The 12,743-nt window shown below is 43.5% G+C and overlaps 2 pseudogenes; both read left to right on the top strand.

Annotated features, from left to right (window-relative positions):
* The first annotated feature begins 2,964 nt into the window (after window positions 1–2,964).
* On the top strand, window positions 2,965–4,007 carry LOC147438705 (uncharacterized; annotated as a pseudogene).
* A 1,192-nt stretch (window positions 4,008–5,199) lies between these two features.
* On the top strand, window positions 5,200–10,764 carry LOC147438704 (uncharacterized; annotated as a pseudogene).
* The last annotated feature ends 1,979 nt before the right edge of the window (window positions 10,765–12,743 follow it).

Below are 12,743 nucleotides of genomic sequence, written 5' to 3'. Positions count from 1 at the left end.
CCAATTGCCATGTGGCAGCCATCCCAAGCATCTAACCCACGGCTAGGATTTGCACCATATTTTTGACGCTGCACTAAGGCCTTCGCTTGCATGCCAATAAGAAGAATGGAGGGGGAACAAGTGATAACATCACAAGGCCTGCCTACAAGGTATCGTTTCATTCATGTGAGAGAGATAGCGAAGTTGAATTTTGTAACTAACAACACTTTATCAAGCAACGTCAACATTATATGATGTACCACTAGCGACATACTGGGTCGATCACTCATCCACTAATTAATTTCTTGCTTAGATTCTCAGCGAATCTCTTATTTTCAAACCTAAAGTCGTTCAGCTGTCGCCATCACTTCTCCGACGTCATGTACGCTCGTCTGTCCAGCATCCGCTGCGCTCGTCTACCCTTCACCAACCTCACACTCCCCCACCCCTGTGCCCCACCTCGCCAGCACGACGGTTGAGTCTCGCCCTCCTGCACGCTATTCCTTTGACTGTCGCTCTTGACCCTATGCCCTTCGCCTTCTCCCATCGTCCAGACCATCGCCACTCCTGCAACCCCATACTTCTCCTTGTTCACACATGCACCTCAGCACGAGCTGCAATCCAAGCTCCCACAATTGTCAGCTGGATTGAGCCACGCAAGTGCGCAACTCAGACCCACAGAAGGAGCCAAAGATGCTGTCATGGCCTGCTCTGCACCCACTGGCACTCCGCTCCTCTGCCTTGCGATGTCCCGTTGGCTGTGTATTTTCCGCAACTCGCACTTCGTGCTCTTTTGGCTCGGGACATACCTCACTGCTCGTTGCATGCAAACAGCTCGCGCAACAATCAATACACGCGTTTCTCTTTCTCTCTCTCTCTCTTTCTCTTTCTCTTTCTCTTTCTCTTTCTCTTTCTCTTTCTCTTTCTCTTTCTCTTTCTCCTGCACGTATCATCTTCTCCCTTTTTCCTCGTCAAAGCATTGGGAGGATCTCCTCAGATTCCCCCTAATTTGACGTGCTTGCAAGATTGTAGCGACATACTTTGAGACCTCATCGACTAATGTTCCTATGTTAGACACATGGTACCTAAATGGCTCTACTTTTAGTTTCCATTACATAGAATCTCCCAAGATGCTTTAGCATCTCCAATTAGCATCTCCATTCAACTCACAATTTAAAACCAATCCTAATGGCTAGGATTTGACCTAAGCACATAGAGAGTATAACGTTGAAGCTTAACCACTACACTATTCGCCTATGCTGCCCTAAGGGGTTCCCTTAAGCACTAAAAAAAACAATACTTCCCCCCTCCCCCACCCTGCCCCCCCCCTCCTTCTCCTTTCCTTTTTTCCCCCCCCTAAACTAATTAATGGCTTCACTCAAAAAAGTCGTTTTGGGCACCTAATTGAGACAAATCTTTGCACTCATATGGGTCTAATTTACATTCCATTAATTAATTAATCCCAAAGATTCGCTCCGTTCGCCCAATCTGAAAGGAAAAGTCTCTCGAGACTCTTGTTCCCACGCACACCTCCTGGCACATCCTGTCGATGAATGCCTATTGCAGGGCATGGCAGCGTCCCGCAGCTTCTTTTATTGTTGCAAAGCACATCCCATGCGCATCAGATTGGCCCCGCCCGCCTTGTTGTTTGTTGCCCTCGCTGGATTGACTCCACCACACCTCCGCCATTCCCCCTTTTCCCGCTGCCTATGATCCACCAACTTGCAAGCGCTCGGGTCTTGCTGCGTTCCCCAACTGCCAAATCTCAGCAGTGTGCGTATGCCCCAAACTTACTCATCCTCATTGCCACACTAATTCAAGCTCCTGTCATCAACGTGGTTGCTCAAGCACACGCCTCCACGGTTGCAAGTTGAGAGAGAGAGAGAGAGAGAGAGAGAGAGAGAGAGAGAGAGAGAGAGAGAGAGAGGTGCGATATCTCCTGTGGTCTCACTGCCTCCATCGTCACTTGTCACTCCCTTAGCCGCGCATCGCTTGTTGCAGACAAATGCTCGTAAAAAAAAATCATCGTGCCTCTCACTGTTCCACGCGCCATGCCATGTCTTTTCCCTTCAGAAAATATCCCTCTCTTAACTCTCTTTCTTATTCTTCTTCTCTCTCTCTCTCTCTCTCTCTCTCTCTCTCCACGTGCTCCCCCCCTCCCCTTTCCACTAAAAGATGAAGAGGATCTTCTAAGATTCTATATAAAACAAATGAAAAACTCGTTTTGGGTACCTTTTAATGGCTCTACGTTCAACTCATTAATTAATTAGGAGCAAAGTTTCCTTTTGCAACGGATAGTCCAAAGGCAAAAGTCACATGCCATCTCACCCAACCCTCCCTTGCACCTTGGCCACTTTTTGTGGACAATATACTGCCTCCATCCTTGGTCCTCGCAAGAGAGAGGAGTGTCTCTCGCATCAGATAATGCCTACTTGAGACAAATCTTTTTAAGGTGTTGTAGTTGACTTTACTTTCTAAGGGTCTTTCTGGCCTGCCCAAAGGGCTAAGGCCATAGTGGTGGTTTGCATTTTTTCTCGGGGAAAAATATGACATGGGTTTTATAAATAAGTGTGGAAAATAAAAATTAAAGTATGTTGTTTTAAGTGGCTCTTGAGAGGATAGGTGCATTGGATTCCGAGTGGTGGACGTTGGGTGCAAGCTCGAAGCTGCCAGGCTTAAAGTGGGGTTGGTAGGAGGGCCTTATAATGAGTGCATGGGTTATGATTCTTCCCTCTTTTGGAGTGGAGCCTCGTGGAAATCTCCTTAGGGTTAGGGCTCATGAGCCCTTAGTAGGGTAGGCAAGGCTCAAGGGGAGCGGGTCTATGGCGGTTCTTGGTCGTAGGTTTGCGCTGCGCATGGGGTGCCTCTGCGTGTTGTCTTGGTGCTCTCTGTTGTCCTGTTCGCCGGCCTATGGTGCTTCTGGTCCGTGCTCCTGCTCTGCTGTCCTACTCCGCTCCCGTAGTGCTGTCGTTCACGCATGATGCCATGGGAGCACATCACCCTGCTCATCGGCCTGTGGCGGTTCTGGACCGCGCTCATGCTCTGCTGTCCTACTCCGCTCTTGTAGTGTTGTCCTGCTTCTTGCATGGGGTTGTTGAGAACATGTTGGCTTATGTGGCGTGGTTCTTCTCGCTGGTCTATGGCGCTGTTGGGCGTGTTTCAGTGCCCTGCCTCTCTACAGTCATGCGTTGCTGTGGTTTGCCGTCCTGCTCGCCGATCTATGGTGGATTTGGGCCGCCCTTGTGCTCTGCTGTGCTTCTCTGCAAGAGTGCCTCGTGTTCTTGGTTCGCTGGTCTATGGTGGATTGGGGTCGTGCCTTGGTGCTGTGTTGCTCTGTGTCTCGGGGTTGTGCTGCTCTTTTTTCTCGTCTCCTTCGTCGATCTGAAGTGGCACTTGAACATGTGGTGCCGTGCTGCTCTGTGGATTCGGGTCGTGCTGCTCTGTTTGGATGTCGCCTTCGCCGATCTATGGCGGATCTTGGATGCCGATCTGTGGTGCTGCTTCTGTTTCTGGTTATGTTGTGCTGCATTGCCGTCCTCTTCGTCGGTCTGTGGTGGATTGGGCCGTTCTATTCTGTGCCGTGCTCCTCTATGCATCGGGGTTTTGCTGCTCTGTTAGGACGTCTCCTCCGTCGGCTTGTGATGGATCTTGGACGTCGATCTGTTCTACTGCTGATGTTTCCGATGTTGTCGTGTTGCATTGTAGTCTTCTCCGTCGCTCTGTGGTGGATCGGGGCATTCTACTGTGCAGGCTTGTTGTGGTGTGTTGCGTTGCTCTGCTGTGTCGTCCCGCCTGCCGATTTATGGCGGTTTGGTGTCACATGTGCCTCGTCACCGGCAGTTTGTGTTAATTTTTGGTATGTTATAAAGAGATTTTTTTTTGTTTGATTTGTTGCTTTCTACCGGTTGGTTGTTTGTTTAACAGTTTGCTGTTTTTTGCAGGGTGGTGCGAAACCATTGACGGGATTGGATGGTTTGGGTGGCTTAATGTATGTTGAGGTCAAGCACATGTTGTTACAGGCTAAATAACTTGAACACTATAATAGTTTCCAACTTTTTCGGTGTCAATTAAGTTTAATGTTGTGTAATGTTTTGAAGTTAATTATATCTCGAAGTTTGTCCGATTGTTGTTGATGGACTTTATGCTTTGCTTTGCTATAATTTTTTTTTGGTGTGGCGAGATGCTTTTAATTAAAAACGATTGGCTCCACATTCTATGATGCAATTTTGGTCCATGATTTAATCCTATTGATGGATTATTTGGACTAGCTGAGTATGTGGTTAGGGTTTGGGGATTTGGCATTGAAAATTTATGTCTATGGGGTTATTTTTTTAATGTAAAAAAATGATTCAACTTTCAATATTAAATTTGATTGTCTCAAGGTTCATTGTTAATATTGTAAAGTGAGAAAATAAATCCGTTTTGATGTGATGATCTAGAATCATATTTGTTTCTATTTTTTAGATTTCTTAATTTACTTAGTTGTAGTTCTCATTTCATTTGCAGCCTTGCACTTTTCTTCTCTTCTCTCCTCTCTCTAATAATAGTTGAGTTTATTTAGGATGCACCTGTCTTCCCTTCTCTCCTCTCTCTAGTAATAGTTGAGTTATTTGTAGCTTACTGTTATTGCAAAAATCGAAGTAGAGTTAATTAAAAGAGCAGCCTTTTCTCTCTCTCTCTCTCTCTCTCTCTCTCTCTCTCTCTCTCTCTCTTAATGGAGTGTATAGGTCGTGACCCAATATTATATAATGATAGATGGTAACAACTGTAAAAATCTGCATTTATTGCCAACCTTTGAGTGGAACTTTCAAACTATCCTTCTTGAAGTACTCAAGATTATCCATCACGTTTCACTCTTTGAGTTGTTAGTATATAAAAGCCAAAGGTATTTTGAAGAACTATCACGTTTTTCAAGCCTCCTATTGTGAGATCACTCTTGTTGAGAGTTTTACTTCCTCTATAGTACAGTCTTTTAAACCTTATAGCCACATCTATTATCAAAGCATAGCATCACTCTCTATACCAAGGCGCCATGGATTCAAATATGGATGGTAATATACCTCTGCATTTCATTTCCTCTTTTGGTGCTTAAGAGTCTTGCTGTCTTGCTTATCTTGGAAATTGTTTTGAACTTGCTCTTGATTATAGATGTTTTCACTACAAACTCAAGCAATGACTACTTTGAGACTTTAAGCGCAGCTCCTAGAACTGAAAACTTGCATGAAGTTTGTGTCTGAAAGTGGGGGCTTGGAATCTCTTAGTATTGCAAGAGGAATGGCCAATGTGAGAGGTTAGCTTTGTTTCCAATTTCTATGGCTTATCAATGTGTAATCGATAATAATAGTATCGTATGCCATGTGATGTAGGGCGAACACCGCTTAGCATTTCTGGGATTGCCACTCCCTCTGTCGGTGTGAGTCGTTCGTTGGGCTTAGCATCTATTAAAGAAGAGCCAAAGCCTTTTGTTGACTCTTTTGAATCTCAATTGGCATTGAGCCAATCTACGCCCGAGCTTTTTATTTCTGAGCTTGTTGATGCTATTAACTACCGTTTTGTCTTCATTGGCAAGGTGCTTGCAAAATATGGCACATACAAAATCCAAAAAGCAAACTATAACAGATTTTTGAAGGCTGATCTTGTGGACAAGGTTGCACATCATACTATCACTTTTGTTGTGGCAGAAAATTTTATTGAACAGTTTGTCAACACATTTGTGGTGGGTGATTTTATACGTATTGAGGGCCCTGTTGTGAGGAAAAAGAATCCTAGTGATGGAGGCACTTGCCAACTTGCTCTCTATGCTGATGCAACTACATCTATTGTGAAGGCTCCTTCATTCGACTTTGTGCTAACTCTCTTTCCCGAGAACAAGATTAAAGATCTTGTCTCATCATGGACTTCTTCAATTGAAGATGGTGTGCCTACTGTAGCATTTACTGTTATCAAGGTGGAGAACATGGCGAAAAGTGATGGCAGTAGTGGCACTAGGCTTATTGTTGCTGATGGCCTTGCTAATGTTGATAGAGCAACGATAAGCTGTTACCATATACATGTGGTAGTGATGTGTGTGAACACACTAGGACCGCCGGGGCATTTTTTCCCTCTTTAGGAGGTTTTTCCCCCCGTGCATTGTATATACGCCCATCACTCTAGGGCTATCAATCTTTCCATTGCACACTAAGTAACACACTCTCTATTGTGTGCCTTGAGCTTCCTTCATCTTCTCCAAGCTGTGTGTGTTTCTCTACAACCCTAATTCCAACAATTGGTATCAGAGCAGGTCACGTCCTCCCGGGCTTAGTCGCCAGCTGCTCCAGCACACACCTGCTCACTTTCTCCGATTTCAGTGAGCTTTGGCGAGCGTTCGCAGGTCGACAAATATTTTGGGTAAGCTCAAAGAGCTTGGTCTGCTCACAATTTTGATTTGTGCTCATTTCGGCCTCCGTTTCCACTATAGGTAGTACTGCATATGCTATTTCGTCATTTTGTGCAGAATTTCTGTTAGTGCCGTTTTTTGCATAACAGGTACCTTATAGTCTTCTACGGTTTGTGCTATATAGCACAGGTTGTTCCCGCTCCATTTCTCCTATTTTCGGGCAGTTTTCACATCAGGTGCAGCATTTACCATGGCTGACAACAACAACACAGATGTGTTCAAGATGTTTGCTGCTGAGGACAGGTTGGATGGGGACAACTACCCTATGTGGGCTTATATGATGCAACATGTTCTTGTGTCAAAAGGTGTCTGGAACATTGTGCAGGGCATTGATGTACGTCCTGGTTCTGAGGATGTAGGCGATGTTGAGGATGTTGCAGATCTTGCTGCAAGGATTGCTGCTATTACAATTGTTTTGCCTACGGCAGAACAAGCTCGTTGGGATGTTAAGGATGGGCAGTCTCATGCATTGATTGCGTTGTCTGTGAAGCACACCATTGTTCCTCACATCCGTTCAGCAAAATCAGCAAAACAGGCTTGGGATATATTGGCAGGTCTTTATGCAACTCGCAATGAGGCTAAAATTGCTTTGCTGCGTAAAGAGCTGGAGTCGAAGATTATGCATGAGGAAAATGATATGGACACTTTCCTTGCTAGTGTCAAGGATATCAATGAGCAGCTTATTTCTGCAGGTGAAGTCATTTCAGACAGTTCCCTTGTGCAGACTGTTCTTGATGCCTTACCAGATTCCTACCAGACTTTTGCTAGTACTTGGAGAACGATGACCCAAGGAAATCCTGAAGTTGTCAAGTTTGATGCATTATGCACATTGCTGTTGCAAGAGTCACTTTCCAAAAAAAACAGGACTAGGCAGCGTGCAGTTGAACAGGCTTTTATTGCTTCTCAAAGAAAGGGTGGTAACAGTAATGCAGCCACTTCTTATGGTTCTGCTGCGAGTGGCAAAAATTATGTTCCTAATGCTTCTACTGGCAGCAATTCGTCTGGAAATTCTGGTGATAAGGGCAAAAAGAAGATGCGTTGCCATTATTGTAAAGCCAATGATCACTTGATCAAGTCGTGTCCTAAGTTGAAGGCCAAAGAAGCTAAGAAGAAAGAGGGTGGTTCCACTGCAAATGCTGGTTCCACTACAAATGCAGCCATTGTTGAGTCTTCTGTGAAAGGAGACTGTGTTGCGGATGTTTATGCAGAATGGGCTTTTAGCGGAGAGTGCACTTACAATCCTGCTGTCCATGATGCATGCTTGTCAGTTGTTGCTGCAAATTCACATGTGTGGTATTTCGACAGTGGTTCTACAAAGCACATTACCTCACATCGTGAATTGTTTACCTCTCTTGAGTCTGTCCCTCATGGGAATTCAATCACTTGTGCCAACAACGCCTCTTATCCAGTTCAGGGAGTTGGAAAGATTGTGCTCACTGCTGCTAATGGCAGTTCCTTCACACTTGTTGATGCACTTTATGTACCTGGGATCAAGAAGAATCTCTTGTCTGTATCCGCACTTGCTAGACTTGGACTTGTAGTCAAATTTGTGGATGACAGATGTACAGTTCATGATCTCAGTTTTGGTGATGAAATTGTTGCATCTGGCCTTTTGTGCCGTGGGCTGTATAAGCTAACTTTGTATGACAAGTGTGGACAAAATTTTACAAATGCTGTTGCAGATTCAAGGGCTATTTCAGATGCAAAACTTTGGCATGCACGTTTTGGTCATTTGAATTTTGCCAGTTTGCTGCGTTTGCAAAAATCTGATATGGTTGCTTCTTTTCCACCTCTTGAAGCACCTGTCAAACATGTTTGTGAAGGCTGTATTTTGGGTAAGATGCAGCGTTCTAAATTTCCAAAGGATGGTTCAGTTCGGGCCACATGCAGGTTGCAGCTTGTGCATAGTGATGTTTGTGGGCCCATGCAAACTCCGTCCTTGGGCAATTACCTGTACTTTGTGAGTTTCATTGATGATTACTCCAGGCATGGATGGGTATTTTTGCTTAAAGAGAAGTCCGAAGTTTTTATGTGCTTCAAACAATTTCTGGCTATGGCTGAAAATGTCTCGAAATGTACTATGGGCACCCTCCATTCCGATCGAGGGGGGGAGTATATGTCTCATGAATTTAATGCATTTCTGGCTAGTCGTGGGATAAAACTCCAATGTACAGTGCCTTATACACCTCAGTAAAATGGTGTTGCTGAGAGGAAAAACAGGTCACTAACGGAAATGGTATGATGTATGGTCAAAAGTCAAGCTTTGCCGCATTCTTTTTGGCTTGAGGCCATCATGTGTGCCACTTATGTACTTAACAGGTATCCTACGAAAACTTTGCAGTCTATTACTCCATATGAAGCATGGCATGATAGAAAGCCTTCTATTGAGCACATGCGTGGTTTTGGTTGTTTGGCATATGCTTTGGTGCCACAAGTGCAGCGCAGAAAATTGGATGATAAGGCTGTCAAATGTATTTTTGTTGGTTATAGTGCTGAAAGCAAAGGTTACAGGTTGTATCATCCGCAAACAAAACGTATTCTGGTTTCTCGGGAAAAGCAAAGGCTGTTGGCTGCCTCATTTATGTATGCAACACGAGGCCGGATATTCAGTTTGCAGTCTCACAGGTCAGCAGATTTATGCATAGCCCAGGGTCTAAGCATTGGCAGGCTTTCAAGAGGATTTTCCTCTACCTTAGTGGCACTTTACATCTTGGCTTGTTTTATCCCAAGGGGGGATCATTGCCGCCAGACTTACATGCTTTTTCGGACTAAGATTCGGCTGGTTGTTTTGACACGCGAGTGTCCACAAGTGGTTTTTGTTTCATGCTTGGCAGTTCATGTATATCATGGTTGAGCAAGAAGCAACCTACTGTGGCCACTTCGATTTGTGAGGCTGAGTACAGGGCAGTCTTCATAGCTACGGTTGAGTGTGTATGGCTCAGACGCCTTATGGCTGATTTGCGTGTTGGACAGGACACTGCCAACACTATCTTCACTGACAGTCAGAGCGCATTGGTAGTTGCGAGGAACCCAATTTTTCATGCTCACACAAAGCACATTGAGATGCATTACCACTATGTCAGGGAGAGGCTCTCACTAGGAGAGATCAGCTTGGCTTATGTGCCAACACAAGACAACCTTGCAGATCTTTTCACAAAGGCATTGTCTCGTGAGAAGCTTGAAGCTTTCCGCAAAGCTTTGGGCTTACTCCCCTTTGTGGACTCATCCTGTCCTCAGGGCATGGCACTTCCCTTTACTCATGTGCCAGCTCTCGTTCACCGCATCACTCCAGGGGGGATTTGTTACCATATACATGTGGTAGTGATGTGTGTGAACACACTAGGACCTCCGGGGCATTTTTTCCCTCTTTAGGAGGTTTTTTCCCCCGTGCATTGTATATACGCCCATCACTCTAGGGCTATCAATCTTTCCATTGCACACTAAGTAACACACTCTCTATTGTGTGCCTTGAGCTTCCTTCGTCTTCTCCAAGCTGCGTGTGTTTCTCTGCAACCCTAATTCCAACATAAGCTTCTATACACAGCTCTAAGTGTTCTTGATAATGTTTTGAGTGTTTGTTATTGCTGCAGCTTTTGTTTGTACCTTCTCGAAAGGCTGACTTTTATAACATATCTAATGAAGTCAAAGAGAATGGATTTTATGATTGTGTGGCCCACAACATAAACGTCTTCAAACAATTCTCTAACACATTGTCTGTCGTGGACTACACTATCCTGCTGCCATTGCCCTCTCAATTGAAGTTGGCTTTCAAAGATATCCGTGATAAGCAGATTGCCAATATGGGATTCGGAAAAACGGTGAGTTCTGCTTGGTAGGTTCGTTGTATTCATTGTGCATTGTGTGATTCCTTTATGTTAATTTCAGGTGTTCGGTTCTCTTGAGGTTGTTAATGTCAACAACGTTGGATTGGAGTATTTATGTGGAGTTTGCAAATCTGCCCAAGTCAAACGCCAAATCTCTAATCCTCATTGTTTTGCTTGCAAGAAAGTTGTTGAAATTTGGAAAGTTCCTGCTCTTCAAGAAAAGCTGGTTCCTCGTGACGGCAAAGGCATTTCTGTCACCTTGCACGGAAAGATCGTTGACCAAGTCCTTTGCCTACCCTCTTCTTTTTTGCATTTGTATGAAACTGATCTAGTGAGTTTGAAAGCTTCCTTGGTGGGAATGAAAAGAGCTGGGCATTTCTCAATTGATGCACATGGGTATGTAACAAGCTTTAAATCTGAATAGGAAGATGCTGTCTATCTAATGTGCCTTGTACTCGTCTAGTAAGCCTATATTCTGTTGAATATCCTTTTGTATCTAGGCATTATGGCGGGATTATCTCTTGATGATAAAACTGTTTTTTGTATAAATGGTTTCCAATGTTCAATCGACTCAAATTTTTGGATGATATCTCCTTGTAATCAAGATGTTTTAAGGGAATTGTTGTTTGTATGTGGTATAGATATCTCTATCAATTCATTAGAGAATATTTTGTCCAAGCATATTGTTGCAAAATTTCATTCTCACGACTTGGAGATCATAAGTGTGTGGCTGAAATTGTGGAATGATGAGCGTGTTGCTTGTAATGTTGATGACAAAACTCTTGAATCTTTGGTTTGCCAACGTATGGGCACAAGAGCAAATTCTCCTTTGCTTTCAATCAATTTGATCAATCTAGCTTGCCATGTCTTGGAGTTTCAATATGTTGTTCATGTGTTTCAAGAACAAAATCATCAACATTCTTTCAACGCTAATCCTTGTGTTGCATCTTCTTCCTCTTCTCAAGGCTTGTTCGTCTTTATTTTTCAAGATGGATTGTTTGTTTTCTCACAATCGTTTTCCATCAAGAAACGTAAGCGTTGCTCTTGGCCTAAAGATCTTGCTGGTACATTGGTGGATGTTGTGAAGAGTTTTCCAAATGAGACAGCATTGCATATAGCTTCTCGATTTCGAGCACAAGTTTGTTCTTCTTACACTTTGAAACAAATTCAAAAGAAAGTTTACTCGATATCGAAAATGTTGTATAAAGACAATGTTGTGCCTCAATCTAATAAAAGATATAGGAAACAAAAATATCTAGTGGAAATTCAAGACACTCCTGCATATGGATGTTTAAGCTGTGGTAGTCTTTTGTTCAAAAAGAGTTTGCATTGTTTGAGTGTGCTCGAAGGATCTTTTCTCCAAACCTTGATGGGATTGCAAATATTTAACTCTGCTGTAGACAAAAGAGTCTGTTTCTCCTGTAAGCAAAGCTTGAAATCTCAAAGGAAGCCGCTCTTTTGCATACATCCACATTCTCTCCTCAATGAAAGTATTGGAAGCATTGCATTGTTAAATGCAATCGAGAACCGTCTTGTATCACTTCGCATTCCTTTCACTCAAATACGAGAACTCAATTATGAGGGTCAGTTCGGGTTGCGAGGTAGTGTTGTTAATGTCATGGCAGACTTGACAAGAATTCAAGCAATCTTGCCGCGTTTTAGTGATGAGCACGCTACAATCCTTGTGGAGATTGTATGCCCATGCATACCTTAGTGGTGGTGTACGTCCCTTTTATGTGCTCCAAGCATTGAAAGATTTGATTAGCACCCCTTTATACATAGAGCACAAAGCCTCCATTAATGAAGCTTGGGTTTCTACTTTTCACATGAGTCTAGATGTAGTGTTGTATGAAGAAGATGAGGTTGATGAGTTAGTGAATGAACATTCAAACACCCTTGTCCATGGTATCTATTCTTCACAGCAAGTCATCGATCACAGTGCACATGTCCATAGAGTCGCTCCGTGCGAAGGATTTTCCCCACTGAGCCTATTTGATGATGCCGATTGTGAGGAATTATCATTTCCGGCTTTGTTCTTTGGAAAAAGAAGAACCTATGCAAACCTTGCGAAAAAAAATTACTTAAAGGTCGCACAATGGGAGCTCAAAAACAAGGATAGACGCTTTGTGTTAGACATTGAAAATTTGTTCTTTAAAGTGATGAAGATTATCATTGGCAAGGTGCTTGGTTCTATATGGGTACGCCTACGCAAGGGAAAATTGCAAGGCATGCAACTATACGCAAAAGATGTTCAGAACAACACTAACATTGAGTGAATACTATCATCCCAACTAGGATATCATGACTTTGAATCTCTACGAACATCATCAGATTACAAGGCTAAACTCAAGCATAATGTCTTCGCCATGATTCGACAAATAGGGCAGCCTACCTTTTTTGTCACTCTATCATGTGCAGAGCAAAGATGGAAGCCATTGCACGAATGTCTTGCTACGCTTAATCCACAAATCAATGAATCTAATTTCCAATCTAGTGCACATTAT

The sequence above is a fragment of the Adiantum capillus-veneris genome, chromosome 16 (assembly GCF_014529385.1).
Source record: "Adiantum capillus-veneris isolate H3 chromosome 16, ASM1452938v2, whole genome shotgun sequence".
NCBI lineage: Eukaryota > Viridiplantae > Streptophyta > Polypodiopsida > Polypodiales > Pteridaceae > Adiantum > Adiantum capillus-veneris.
This window is presented reverse-complemented; position numbering and strand designations above follow the sequence as displayed.